The sequence below is a fragment of the Lepidochelys kempii genome, chromosome 15 (genome assembly GCF_965140265.1).
Source record: "Lepidochelys kempii isolate rLepKem1 chromosome 15, rLepKem1.hap2, whole genome shotgun sequence".
In the NCBI taxonomy this organism is placed as follows: domain Eukaryota; kingdom Metazoa; phylum Chordata; order Testudines; family Cheloniidae; genus Lepidochelys; species Lepidochelys kempii.
The window spans coordinates 21,137,785-21,153,392 of NC_133270.1; the positions used below are offsets into that span (position 1 = coordinate 21,137,785).

The 15,608-nt window shown below is 40.5% G+C and overlaps 1 pseudogene; it reads left to right on the top strand.

Annotated features, from left to right (window-relative positions):
- LOC140898886 (zinc finger BED domain-containing protein 5-like) overlaps positions 1-15,392 on the top strand; it is a 34,673-nt pseudogene extending 19,281 nt beyond the window's left edge.
- Positions 15,393-15,608: the final 216 nt, after the last annotated feature.

Below are 15,608 nucleotides of genomic sequence, written 5' to 3' on the forward strand. Positions count from 1 at the left end.
GAAACTGGGGTTGCCAGGTGTTAGGCCCTTCAGAAAAAGAGTCTGAGCTCTGACCCCACAAGAGGCTGAATCAGGATTGGAATGTTGGCTTGGACATTCAGGCAAGGGCAAAAAAGGAATTGCAGTCCTCCTCTTTAGGTGCTGAATCTGGCTTGGGTTGGTGTGGAGATGGGGAGAATGGAATGACTGAGGGGAACGAGCCTGGGTTACAGAGACAGAACTTAACTCTTATCCATTGAGACATGGTTCTTCTAAAATAACATTGAGGCACATTGTCAAGGCAATAGGGCAGGGGGAAGCTTGCCACTTTACTACCAAGGCTGTCTCTCTTCTGTGGACAGAGGTTTTCATTGTCCAGGGCTCTCAGTCTAGTACCGTTCACAAACATTAAACATTCACTTAAAAATCAATACATATTCCAGTGTTTGGCAACACTTACCCTTTTTTACTCTGCCATTTACTCAGCGTTTTAATGCTTCATGAGCACTCGCCTGTTAAATATTCATGTACAGATTTAGCAGATGTAACACATCACAGTTTGATTCAATTTTCCTAACTCTGTTCATTCATGACAAAATGAACTGTTTCACAGACTGGAAATTGCATTTGCCAGAGAGTAACAACTGAATTACTCATTCAAGGTCAACATCAGGGTCCATTTGTAAGAATCAGCTAATATTCCAACATCAAGCGGTAGAGTCATCAGCATTCAAATTGGAGACCTTTTTTGGCTTCAGAAACAGGCACTTCTACTACTATGTCAACTCAAGCATATTCAGTTCACAGAACTCTTCTCTATCTCACTGGATTATTACTTCCAGTCTGTCACTGTGGGAAGAAGGTGTGCCAAGTTTCTCATTCCACTGTTTAAATGGATGAGAATGAAAGATGTTAATTTCAGGAGAGTATCCATGCATCCTGTGGTGGTTAGATTGCTAGACCATCCTCTAGCTGGGATGGGAAGAACTGATATGGTAAATATGTCTGAATAACCCAGCTTTGGAATTTAGCATCCGACTGCAACAGCAGTGTTGCAGGTAAAGGATGGACAGAACATTTTTGATAAAACATTTTTGTTGGAAAATGCCAATTTGTCCAAAGCTAACTTTTTGCAGACTGGAAAGTTTCTCAAGTCCAGGATGGAATCTAAGAGAGAAAGCCTTATCCCTGAATAGCCAATAGCCCAGTGGTTAGGGCACTCAGCTGCGAAACTACATTCAAGTCCCTGCTCTGCCTGATTTAGACCATGGACTTGAATCTTTGTCTCACACCTTTCAGCTGAGTGTGTGCCCACATCCCAAGTGAATGCCCTAATCAGTGGGCTGTAGAGCCAGTGTCTCTTCCTCTCTCTGTTTCAATCAATATTTAATTATTTATATAAAGTGGAACAGCTGCAACAGGAGAAAATGAGACAGAGAGACCTGAAATTTTTTTAAATGTCTCATCTTCATCCCAATGTGGAATGATAAATGTCAAAACCTATATATAATTAACAAAACAGAATTCCTGTTTTCTGGCCAGCCCTACTTTCAGATTCCTGTCAAAATATGCAGTTCTGTTGACAGCACTCACTTGCTTGGGGACATAGTTATTTTATGTAAGTCCTTTGATTTAGTCAGTTTTTAAGTTAGTTAATATAAGGGAAATTAGCTTTTCATAAATGACGTCCTATTGCTTCTAGAATTCTGGCTAGTCTTCCATTTCCCTTAGAAGAGCTGCCAAAGGTATTTAAATATTGGAGATATGTCCAAGCCACCAAATTCCGATGTTGATTTCAAAAACCCCAAAGTTCTGGGATTTTGGTTTGGTGTGTTATAAAGTTAGAGACCATTTGCAAATTGAGGCCCAGGTTCAAACTTTGACCATCTGTTCATTTTCATACCTCTCTGATTCTGGAGAGGGCCCGAAGGAGCAGTGTCAACATAGCAATAGACACAACTGTCTTTTTTTCAGAGCAGTAGCTATATTAGTTTGTATCGGCAAAAACAATGAGATGCAACTGTCTTTTTGGCATTTCTAGCCCAGCCAGTTCCAGAGAGCACATGCAATCCCACAGGAAAGCCTAAACTCTTGTGATGCACAGCCTAACACTGAAACAACTCCTTTAAAAATGGTAGCTCTGTGGAGGTTTGTACAATATGTTTGGCTCCCTGTGCTTTCTGTCATGGGGGTTCAACATGGTTTGGCTATAGGCTCTGCTTTTCAGTTGCTGATTACTTCTGAAAAAAATTCCTTTAAGGCTGAAATTGTGCGAAGGTGAATTGTTTTGTGCAATGTTAAACTTTGTAAATCAAGCACTCAATTTAGGAAATTCTAAGTTAAGTTTTCTACTGCAACATTAATTCCACCTGTTGTATTTTCTATTTGGCTTTTCCTTATTAAATGGAATGTTCTCACATTAATGTTTTTCTGTTTAATCTATAAAATAAAATATGCTTTCTACCAGCACACTGTAACTCCTGGGATTTCATGATTTTATGAGTGCTTTATATCTCAATGTTTAATGTTACATTAAAATAATTTGTGCTTTTAAGGTAATAGTGTTATATCAATGACATTCTTGATTGCTCTCTCTAGATATAAGCATAATGGATAAAACCTGTTGAAGCCCAGGGGGCTTTTGCAGGATTAACTAAAGACAAAACTCGGGGTGCGTGTGTGTGTGTGTGTGTAAAATTTTAGATTTTGTGTAAGTATAATATGAATCCTATTATTATTATGACTAGTCTTAATTGTAAATTATCTCTCATCCTCTGAGACCTCCTTGAAAACTAGATTGATCCTCTCAAAGGATTCCTCCAAGATAGAAACTATAACTGAAGAAGCAGTCTCCTGGGGGGCACACTTCCTGCCATGTGCAGTGTGCATTGGCAGGCACCTGATCTATACACATTAAAAATGATGACTAACTTTTGGGAATGGAAGGATTAATATAGACTGACTCCAGACTTTTGGTTGAGACCCCCTTTGCATCCTTGATGGGTAAGCTATGCCCTAATAAAGGACAGTTGAGGAGCAGTGTATGTAGCTTGACTGTACGTGTTCTCTATTCTGTTATTTGCACCATGTGTCAGGCTTGCGCCTGTGTAACGGGTCTCACTAGTAAATGTTTCCTCTTCATTTCTATGGTAATTTTGGAAATAAGGATTTTGTCTTACTCCAAACGCTTCTCTGTGGTATTGTGAGTAGCATTCTTCCCACTTTGTGCTGTTCATTTTGGATCTTTATGTGCCAGTTCGGAAATTTTCATGTGTTGAGTTTGCAGATAGGAAGTTGGCAGCCAGTGCCAGAGAGAAGGGGAAACTCACAGGCGGAGTTCCAGCTCTGAATTCCACAGCTGAGGCAGCCTCTGTGTATAATGAATTTCCATGGTTTGCCAGAGGGAAAGCTCTGTTCTGATGAACCACAAAGAGCTTTATCAGATTGGGACTCCATGGTGAACTCCCAGGGCACGTAGTGGGAGAAGGGACATGCCTATAAGGAGGCATAAAGGTCGCTAATGACAGCACTGCACAGTAATTCCTCAGTAGTGTTTTAACCTTGCTTCAACGGGATGTCCGGTCTAGAGTTTTCAAGCAGAGCAGCAAAAAGGAAAGTTAAGTTGGAGAGAGAAAATTGTAAGCAAGTTACCCAAATTTACTATTTCTCTGCTAGTATTGCTTCAGAATCATCTTGCAAATGATGATCAAAGTGAAGACATGGGTATTGACTTGTGCCCTCAGGAGAGTTCGGATGAAAATGCGAGAATTCCTGTAATCCAGGACAAAAGTGATGATGAAAAGGATGACCCACTTTTCCTATTACATGCCCGTACCAAAGTTGGCTAGAATAGCAGTGATGAAGAGGATACTGGTCCTATTAGCATCAAACAAGATCCAGTTATCCAGTTCATAATGGAGGAGTTTCGCACCCAGTGTATCGGGAAAGGCCTGAGAGCAGTACAAACGTCAGAAATTGTCTCTGTCAGCTCTACTTTCCTGACAAAAACTCCATTTAGAGGAGAACATTATCAGAGGCATTGGTTGATGTATTCTAAATCCACAGGAGCAGTATTCTGTTTTGGGTGCAAACTCTTTTCATCCCCTAGCACATTTGTAACCCCAGACTTTTCTGACTGGAGAAAAGCAAAGGAGAAGCCATGTTCTCAGGAACTCAGTGTGGAACGTCACAATACCATATTTGCATGGCTAGCACATTTTCAAAGCAAGAATTACTGTGTCGCTGGTAAATCAGGTGCCAGCTCTTGCCACAGCTGAAGGTGTCAGCTGAGCACTGACAAATTCACAGTTGGAAACCAGACCAGCTCACCTGTATGTTAGTATTGATCAAGAGAGGTGTTAGACTTGTAAGCATGTGTTAGTGTTTAGACTCTATAAAATGCTTGTAAGTGCATTAATCTTGCTTGTAATGTCTGTATCCCATCCTATAAGGCAGAGGTGGGCGAACTACGGCCCGTGTGCCACATCCGGCCTGCGGGACCGTCCTGTCCGGCCCTTGAGCTCCCAGCCCCTCCCCCGCAGTCCCCCTCACCCCCGCAGCCATGCGGGCAGCACTCTGGCCTGCCGCTCCTGTTGGGCAGCACAGTGGCGTGGCTGGCTCCGGTATGGTAAGGGGGCAGAGAGCGTGGAGGTTGGATAAGGGGCAGGGGGTCCCCAGGGGCAGTCAAGGGACAGGAAGCAGGGGGCGGTTGGATGGGGCAGAGGTTGGGGGGGCAGTCAGGGGACAGGGAATGGGGGGGTTGGATAGGCATGGGAGTCCCAGGGGGCCTGTCAGGGGGTGGGGGTGTGGATAGGGGTCATGACAGTCAGGAGACAGGGAGCGGGGGGGTGGGTTTGGATAGGGGGTGGGGTCCCGGGTGGCGGTTAGGGGTCAAGGAGCAGGGGGGGTTAGATGGGTCAGGGATTCTGAGGGGGGCGGGAAGTGGAACGGGGCGGGGCCAAGCTGTTTGGGGAGGCACAGCCTTCTCTACCCGGCCCTCCATACAGGTGCGCAACCCCAATGTGGCCCTCCAGCCAAAAAGTTTGCCCATCCCTGCTATAAGGTCATATGTAAGTTTCGCTTTATAACTGTAAGAATGCCTACTCTGAACTCAGGCAGGAGGAGTGGTTCCCCCACCCGTCAAGGAGGATGATCAAAACAAAGTGGGCCATTGTGAAACATCACTATAAAGAGACTTTGCTACGTGAAGAGGGGCTTGCCCGATCAATTTGGATTCTGGAAAAGGGAAATAAAGATAGCTGACATGAACATTTTTCATCTCCTTTGCTGTTTGGACTCCCACAGGGTTGCAGATAGGAAACAGAAGCAGAGATCCACATGGTCAAACTGGGTTAGCTCTAAAAGACATTCAGTGCTGACAGATTACTACAATCCTGTCACTGTCTGGAACAATAGACTGTAACTCACTTGTGTATATTTGTTGCCTGATTTAAACTATAAATAAATGTTCTTTTTTCCTAGTTAATAAATCCTTAGTTTACACAAGCATTGTCTTTGGTGTGAGATCTAAGGTACAAATTGACCTGGGGTAAGTGACTGGTCTCTTAGGACTTGGAAGCAAGCTTAATATTTTGTGATCTTTGGTGCAAGTGATTGTTTATCACTAAGTCCAGCTTGCCTGGGTGGCAAGATTGACTGGAGTGCCCCGGGGGACCGTCTGTGACTCTGTGGTGAGACTGTCACAGTACTTCAGAAGTTCGCATTTGTTACTAGGTTGGTGAAATATAGTTATAACTCATACCACCGGTTAGGGGTATCTACCCTGCTTTTTGACTGTCTGCCCTGGGGTTGGCACTCATGGTTGTGAACCACTCCAGACAGTGTGACAATTGCATCAACAGGGTGATAGCTACTTCTAATCCAAACTGCTTATGGCAGGAAGTTTTAAGGCATATTATGACATCTGGTAAGCTTCTTGCTGAATGTGGTTTAGCATTTAGAGGAAGGGAGGAAGTTATCAGCTCACCTCAGAACAGAATTCATCTACATATTCTTGAAGCCATTACCGAATTAGATCTGTTTCTAAGTGAACATACTAAATCCAATCTGTGATGAATTCACTGAGCTAATGGGACATAAGTTTTTTTTTTTTTTAAAGTGTATTGTAACTGAAGCCAAACAGGCAAAATTTTTGATAGTAGATAGTATCTTTTTGATAGTAGATTTCAACTCCTGATAGTGCTGTTTTAATCAGTTATCTGTTGTCTGATCCTGCTTACATGGTGCCATATCTGAATGTTTCATTGGGTTTATACTGATTTAAAGCCACATGGGCAAGTCACTCTTCCAGAGCGTGAAATCCTTTTATTGGAAGCAAATGACATTGCTAATGAAAACTGCAAAGGTCAGTCATACAATAATGCAAGCAACATGTCTGGAAAGTATGAATCATAGAATCATAGAATATCAGGGTTGGAAGGGACCCCTGAAGGTCATCTAGTCCAACCCCCTGCTCGAAGCAGGACCAAATCCCAGTTAAATCATCCCAGCCAGGGCTTTGTCAAGCCTGACCTTAAAAACGTCTAAGGAAGGAGATTCTACCACCTCCCTAGGTAACGCATTCCAGTGTTTCACCACCCTCTTAGTGAAAAAGTTTTTCCTAATATCCAATCTAAACCTCCCCCACTGCAACTTGAGACCATTACTCCTCGTTCTGTCATCTGCTACCATTGAGAACAGTCTAGAGCCATCCTCTTTGGAACCCCCTTTCAGGTAGTTGAAAGCAGCTATCAAATCCCCCCTCATTCTTCTCTTCTGCAGGCTAAACAATCCCAGCTCCCTCAGCCTCTCCTCATAAGTCATGTGTTCTAGACCCCTAATCATTTTTGTTGCCCTTCGCTGGACTCTCTCCAATTTATCCACATCCTTCTTGTAGTGTGGGGCCCAAAACTGGACACAGTACTCCAGATGAGGCCTCACCAATGTTGAATAGAGGGGAACGATCACGTCCCTCGATCTGCTCGCTATGCCCCTACTTATACATCCCAAAATGCCATTGGCCTTCTTGGCAACAAGGGCACACTGCTGACTCATATCCAGCTTCTCGTCCACTGTCACCCCTAGGTCCTTTTCCGCAGAACTGCTGCCTAGCCATTCGGTCCCTAGTCTGTAGCGGTGCATTGGATTCTTCCATCCTAAGTGCAGGACCCTGCACTTATCCTTATTGAACCTCATCAGATTTCTTTTGGCCCAATCCTCCAATTTGTCTAGGTCCTTCTGTATCCTATCCCTCCCCTCCAGTGTATCTACCACTCCTCCCAGTTTAGTATCATCCGCAAATTTGCTGAGAGTGCAATCCACACCATCCTCCAGATCATTTATGAAGATATTGAACAAAACCGGCCCCAGGACCGACCCTTGGGGCACTCCACTTGAAGGTATGAAGGTCTTCAAGCTTAGAACAAAAGACTAAATCCACTAACTGTGTACATGCCATGTAGAGTTCATTCACTGAAGCTGGAACTTGCAGAGTTGATTCTTGCATGGAAATTACAAACTTTTTCAGTTTTGTTCAAAAACTACGTTTGGTTTTGTTTGGTTTTGTTTTGAGGCGTTGCCTCAGTTGATGGCAGCTTCTGTGCAAGAGTGAACAAGGAACTCTCCTTGTCCTAAAAATTCTGTCAGATACGAGATGGTCTTGTCATGCTGAATCCTGTAAATCAATTACAGTGAACTATGAGGGCATTGAAGGAAACCGTGGACAATGCTGAGGCTCGAAGGGAAGCATGATCATTGTACAAGAAAATATGGGGACTGGGAGCTGTATTTATGAGTATCTTATGGAATGTGATACTAGAAAAGTTTGTCAACACTAGTGTAAGGCTTCAAAACCAAGCCTGGATTTTGTTGTTGCTTTTAATTTGCTGACTTCCTTGCAAGAGTTTGTCACAAGCTTATTGTCTCAGTTTGATGATTTTGAGGAGCAAGAAAAAAGAATTGGGAAGTGATGCTGATGAGTCCTATTGGGAAGAACACAAACGTATTGTAACACAAAAATTTCCAGATGGCAAAAGTGACATGAAACTTTGAGGAAGAAGGAAATTCGAGGTTGAGAGCTTTTATATTCTCCTCGACAAGGTAAATTATGAATTAAGTAGAAATAAATGCTATGCTGGACTATCCACAAGATTTGGCTTCCTTACATCTCTTGATCAAGCATGAAGTGAAGAGGACATGAAAACATGCTCTTGGATGCTCCTCGACACTTTCCTGAATGATCTAGAGTCTCTGTTTTTTGCCAGAATGTATCAATTTCTAGCATTTATAAGAGATGGTAACATGCAAGAAAAGAGTGCTACTGAAACCATCACATTTTTGTACGTCAAAGATCTGAGTAATATCTTCCCAAATATTTTCATTACATTGAGACTGCTCTCATTGCCAGCTGTGAAGCAAACTTGCCTTAATAAATTGTTCTCGGTCAACTATGGTAGAAACAAAGCTTATTGCTCTTGCTATCATGTCAATTGAATGGGATTTACTTCACATATTGTCTTCTGAGGATACAATAAGTGAATCTGTGGCACTTAAAGCTTGCCAGTTTAAACACATGGCATTTCATTTGACTTTCAATATTTTTATGTTTTCTAGGCAGTATATAACCTGTTCATTGTCTTCAATTTTCTTTTCATTTTTATTCAGTAATATATAGGACTTGTTGATTGTCATAAGATGGGTACTTTATTGCTTTCATTAATACCATGTTAAGAAAAAGGGGCCCCTGAAAAACATTAGCCCTGGGCCTCCAACCTCGTTAATCTGTCCGGGCAGCTATGGTGAGGGTCTGACTAAGGAGGTCATTGTGAGGAATGGATTTAGGAAAGTATCCAAACAATTGAGCCAGGGCAGCTGGCAAAATTCAGTTTGTGTATCCTGACTAGAGCTGTGCAGAGGATGGAAACTCTATTTCATGAAGGATTTTGAGAGGTCGATGTTTGCCTTTTTTCCAACCCCCCCCTCCTCCTTTGAAATTTTCTGCAAAAGAAAATTCTGAACAAAATTTAACTTTGGGTTGGTTGAAATATTTTATTTTGACAAAATGGACCATTTTAATTTGATATTACAAAATTTAAATTTTATATAACATAAAAAAATCAAAAAGAAAAGTTGTTTCAAAATAAAAAATAAAAAAGTTCAATTCCAAGATGTCAAAACAGCACTTTTGACATTGTCAGAATTTTTTTTCTCCTAAAAGAAACGTTGGCAAAATTTACAAAGCATTTTGACTTCTAAACAGTGTTCTCTCATGGAAAATGGCTGTTTGAATATATCTGACCAGCTCTAATCCTGACTAGAAGGGATGACTTGTCATGCATGTGCTTTATTTGAAAAGGTTAAACTGGCTTGTGTCTGAACTATTATCAGAGTGGGGGTGGGAGAGGGGAAAGAGAAATTTGGTATTTAGGAAGGCTGTCAGAGCTTGGTGGTTGTAGTTAGAGCAACTGCTAGAAGAATGTGTAGAAGACAAGGCAAATTTTCAAAAAGGGGGGATTTTAAAAATGATTGTACTGCAAAAGTTTGTAAATATTTTGCCACAAAAAAAGACAGAAAATTCAATTTTCCTCTGGAGAGTCCGTGTGTTAAACATGGAGACAAAATTCATCTGTTAAATTGAGAAACAGAAGAAATTTAACCGCTTTAAGTGTAAATTTCAGTGAAACCTTAACTATGGAACTTACTACCAATGCCACTGTAATTTCCAGACATTTTAATTTTATTCACTGATAATGATACAGATTGCAACTGGCTATTTTATTGGTATTACAGCGAGATCAGGTTAAACTCTCTGCCTTGCACTCAGGCTTTGCCAATACTAAAGAAATTAATCGTTTTGCCCCAGCAACTGCCAGCGATGCACTGGTGGTAAGCTACTACAGTAGACCAGAACTCAGTGTTTCCATCACCATGTCATAAAAACCTCAATGAGCAGGTTTTCATGACAAGCTGATAAATAGAGCTTATGCCTTGGCTACTGTTGGAGCCACTGCACTGTCACTGGCAGTTGTTGGAATATGGATGCTAATTATGTTTTGTGCAGACACAAAAATGTATGTAACTGCTTGTTCCCCCACTCACAACCCCTTAATGGATTCTAATTGTGCTTTATTTATCTGAACATACAGGGCTGTTCACAGAAATGTTTAGACCTGGTTAGGGGGATGATATGTCTTCATATTCCAGGATCTGTTAACAGCAAGTAAGACTCCAGGCAGTAAGGCCTGAACCAGCAAAGGTTGGGTGTGAAGTGAGAATGCCCGCAAAGGTACCAAAGGGGTGTGTAAATTGTTCTCTAAAATTAAAAGTAATAAGTTTTCCCCACCTGTAAAAACCAAATACAAATGGTCCCCTTCAGTCTGAATTCTCCTCATGCTTACCCTGACCTGAAAGGACCCTTTTCTCAAGGGATGAATGAGATTTCAGTGTCCATAACATCTCAGTTCTGAGCAGCTCTCAAGCTGAAAAAGATGAAAGATTTTAATGTCTTTTCCTTTTTAACTACACTGTTCCACTGTCTCAGATTTATTTATTCTATTTTTTTACACTAATGGATTTTGCCTTCCTTGATCCCATGTTGTGTTTTACTGGGAGACTTAGTTACTGAGTGCATACAATTGAACTGAGCACTAGAGGACACTGCTGCAATTGCTTTCAGTGAAGGGCTCTTTGTGGAATGAAATGTTTTACTCACACTGATAGTATGAGGCCCTGTTCTGATGGAATATGAAAAAAGGTGGCTAAGGAAATCCCTTTTCTGGTACAATAAATGAAGGCGTTGGAGATGAAAAGCTGATTGTGGAATAGGTAACTACTTGATATGTACAATGCCAAGCATGAGAGAAGAATTTTAGTCATCTCCAAATAACCTTAAACTCATCCAGATTTAAAGTGTAAAGATGTGAGAGAAATGAGGTAGTTTCCTATATTAAGAATGAGAGAGTTCAGATTAGTTTTGTTTTATTTTATTTTATGAGTTGGTAGATCAAAGTCTACAATCTGATTATTTTTGTTGTGTTTTATATTCTTCAGGTTCTCTTACCATTCTCCTCTCCATGGTATCTGAACACCTTCATTTAGTGCATGCTCTTGTGAGTCAATATTTTCTCTTCAGAGTCTTGACATTTGGCTGGGGAGAGGGAAGAACAGACAGGCATGTTAGTGTAAGGAGCTTGTGTTAAGATCATGCTGGGTTCCAGGAGTGCTGCTCCTTACATAAAGTACCTCTTCTGTGTGGATGGCTAGTGGATCTATGCCTCTGGTAGACTAGTTAATATTTATGGTATATGTGCCCCAGACTATACACTAAAATAGTCTTGATACATGATGTACTCGACTACTGGACTTTTCTGGATATCCAAAAAAATTTTGGTTGCCTACAACCCAGGGATGCTAATTCTTAACTACAATAAGGCACCTTTAACACCACTTTGCTAGAGCAGTGTAAAGGGACCTTGGGGGTAAATGGGAGACCAAGGACTCCAAACACTGCGCCTTAGCATGTTGGGTGACAATGAATGCTACTCTGCCAAATCAGCCTCTAATCACTGGGCCATATTCCAGTATCTTTACTCAAACTTATGCCACAGGTAATCCCATTGAGACCACCAGGACTGGCAAGGAATAAAGGTGGTTGAATCTGGACCACAGGAGTACTAGTGTAAAGCCCTTATTGCATCTTATCAGCACTCTAGCCTCAGGGTGGGGACACAGCTGTTTCCACCCCAGAGCCTCAGTCATTGGTGTTTAACTGGATAACAGGACTGCACTGTTTTTGCTGTGGCAGAACATGTCAGTGTTCCATTGGAATGACGGCATGAGAAGTGACATATTCTGGTGCATGGTGCCATGCTGAGTTGCATATCTGAAGGCACCAGCAAAGTAGGTAATTGCAATGCTGCAGGTGTCGGGATATGCCAGAACGCTATATGGAACAACAGAAACAGTGAACCAGTAGCAGCACTGTGGTGCCATCAAGTGGTAAATTGATGATATATGTAATAATCATTCAGGCTGGTCAAGTTCATTTAATGAATCAAATTCTACAAATGCAGGCATTTTTCTTTTTCTTTTAATCTCTTCTGGGTTCTCCCATCATCTGTACCTTGTGATTGGACAGGTGGTATTGTCTTCTGCTCCCTGATTAGATGAGGGAAACACAAGAGAATGACCCATAATGCATTTCTGGTATGCATTTGGGATACTCCTGGGAATTATAAACAGCTCTGTGAATGCCGGGCATTGTAGTTTCAATATTTGTGAATAGCAGATAACATGACTCCAAGAAGAGGAGTCAATCGAATTGGAGTAGTTTGCTCCCACACATTTGCAAATTTTTCCCCATTCTTTTGATAAACTCCAACACTGGGATTTTCAGAAGTGCTTAGCTTTAGCCTGATTTTGCTGTCATTCAAGTCAACGGCAAAAGTCCCATGGATTCAATGAAAGGAGAGGAAGACTAATGCTGCACTTCTGGAAATTCCACCGTAACCCAAAACTGGACTTGCAAGACAATATGGAGGAAGCTTATCTTATTGCCCTTTTAATCATTTATCCAGAGAGATTTCTTTATTGACCACCTAGACCAGGATGTCTTGTCTTAAGGTGCCTGCAGCATCTGAAGTTTGGTGATGACAAATCTCTGAGCCCCTTAGTGAAGCATTTCCCAAACTCTGTTCCACGAAACACTGGTGTTCCACACGATGTGAATAGGTGTTCCATGAAAGAATCATAATTTTTAAAAAAGGGTCTTTAAATTTTTTGAAATTTTAAATTTGGCATATTTGAAGAGTAGTTTACAACTTTTTGAATTACTATAATTTAACATAAAACTCTTTTTCTGATTATTGATAGATCTCGTATTGAGTATCATGGCATAAAGAGAATGCGGCACGCAAGCATGTTGACATCTACTCCTTTCGGGCATGTTTCAGTTAGTGACGTCGTACCCCTTCTGCTCGAGGCTGCGTGAACTGTAGCAGTATGCACACGCCATTCTCTTTACGCCATGTTGAATATAACATATTCACTCAACACGTTCAAACCTGTGGGTCTTTACCGTGTGTGAGATAAGCACAGCTAAATTAGCTTCGCTCAAAACAATATAAATATTTGTGACAAACAAAATTTGACAAAAATCAGTATTTCTAAATATTGTTACTAAACCTAATCACCAATGGATTTGTGGCTAAAAGATGGAACTTTGAAACGAAAAGCAAGTTCTTCTGGTACTCCAACTGTGGCAGAAATAAACGAGCAAAATATTGTAACATTTAAAAGTGAGGATGAACAATCGCAGTCTTTTGTTGCCGAAAAATCTGTTAGTACTAGTGAAAAGAAAAGGAGGACTTGTGGCACCCTTAGAGACTAACAAATTTATTTGAGCATAAGCTTTTGTGAGTTACAGCTCACTTCATCGGACACATCGATGTAGCTCACGACAGCTTATGCTCAAATAAATTTGTTAGTCTCTAAGGTGCCAGAAGTCCTCCTTTTCTTTTTGCGGATCCAGACTAACATAGCTGCTACTCTGAAACTTAGTACTACTGAGTTATCCAAGGTGAAAGAATTTCCACCGAAGTATATCAAAAAACAAGAAGCAGCAGGTTTTAAAAGACCGAAACTAAAGTATGATGGAAGTTATTTGTCTTTCGGTTTTATGTGTGTTGGAAATAAAGATGTTCTTGATGCACAGTGCGTCGTATGCAACAAAACATTAGAAAACAGTTCATTGGCTCCTGATAAACTTTGTAGGCATTTGGAAACCAAGCATGCTGAATACAAAGACAAAGATATACGTTTTTTTTCAAGAGGCAGTGTGACTCACTTGGAAATTGTAAACTTTCGATGATTAAAATTGCTAAAACAGACAACGAAAGTGTAACAGAGGCATCTTATCGAGTAAGTTACCTTATAGCGCTTGCCAGAGAAGCTCACAGTATTGGAGAAATGCTTATCAAGCCTTGGGCGAAAGATATTGTAATGTGCATGTTGAGTGAGCAGTCTGGTAACAAAAAAAAAATGGATGCTGTACAGTTGTCAAATAATAAAACATGCCGTATTAAAGATCTTGCCGATGACATAGAAAAAGAACTAGTTTGCCGACTGAAAATTTGCCATGAGTATGCATTGCAGCTAGATGAGTCCACTGACATTTCAGGACTTACTGTGCTACTAGTATTTGTCCGATATAGATTTAATAATATTATTGAAGAGGACCTGCTCTTATGTGAATCTCTGCAAAGCAATATGACTGGAGAAGAAATATTCAACTGCATCAACAATTTTATCAGAAAGCATGAAATTAGTTGGGGAAAACATATTGATGTATGTACTGACGGTGCTCAGGCAATGATCAGGAAGATGAAGGGAGCTGTCACGCGAATCATAAATGTGGCACCAGAAAGCACTAAGAGCCATTGTGTTCTACACAGACAAGTACTTGCAGTTAAAAAAACCAAAACAGCATATTTGAAAATTGTGCTCGATGAAGCAGTACAAATGATCAATTTTGTCAAATCTCGACCACTTCAATCCAGGTTATTTAAAATTTTGTGTGTGGAAATGGGTAGTCAGCACGAAACACCTCTTTTAAATACGGAAGTGAGGTGGCTATCCAAAGGAAAAGAGCTTGTGAGGCTTCTTGAGCTTCATAGTGAACTACTGATATTCTTCACTTCACATAATTCAGGATGAAAATTTAATGACTGTCTGACAAATTCCTCGTGGCTAATGAGACTTGCGTATCTTGCAGATATATTTGAAAAATTAAATAAAATTAATCTGTTGCTGCAAGGAAAGAATGTGACCATTTTTACTATAATGAATAAAATTTCATTGTTAAAAAAGAAACTGGAATTCTGGGTATCTTCTGTAGAACAGAATAACTTCGACTGCTTCCCTACAGTACATGAATTTCTGATTGAAATAAATTCTACAGTCCATGAAGAAGTTTCCAGCACCATTTTACAGCACTTATGTGACTTGCAGGCCTCTTTATTAGAATATTTTCCTACAACTCCTGATGATAATGCTTGGGTTCGAAAACCATTTGTAATTACAGCCAAACCAGTCAGCTTTACTGTGCATGATTATGAAAGCCTAATTGACTAAATTTCTGACTCTGATCTGAAACAAAAGTTTAAGGATCTTCCGCTGAATAATTTTTGGAGCAGCCTAGTAGAAGAGTACCCTAATGTGGCTAAATGTGCAGTTCAAGTGCTCCTTCCATAGCTACAACTTATTTGTGTCAGACAGGATTTTCGTATTATACTGCAACAAAAACCAAATATAGGAATAGACTTGATGCTGCTCCTGACATGAGGATTCAACTTTCCAGCATTATTCCTAATATTAAGCGAATTTGTGATAGAAAAACGCAGAAACACCAATCCCATTAAATCCAAGTTTTGTATTTCTGTTTATAAAAATAGATTTTCCGAGTAAAAATCTAATTTGTTTGGTGTTTGTATATATATAAAAACAGTTTTTTTTAAGTAGAACACTGTTTTTAATTTTGACTCTTGCACTTGATTTTTGTACTACTTTATACATGCTTTCCAGTTAGAAATTGTTAGTTCAAGTTATTTTAAATTTGTATTTTTGCTTGGTTTTAT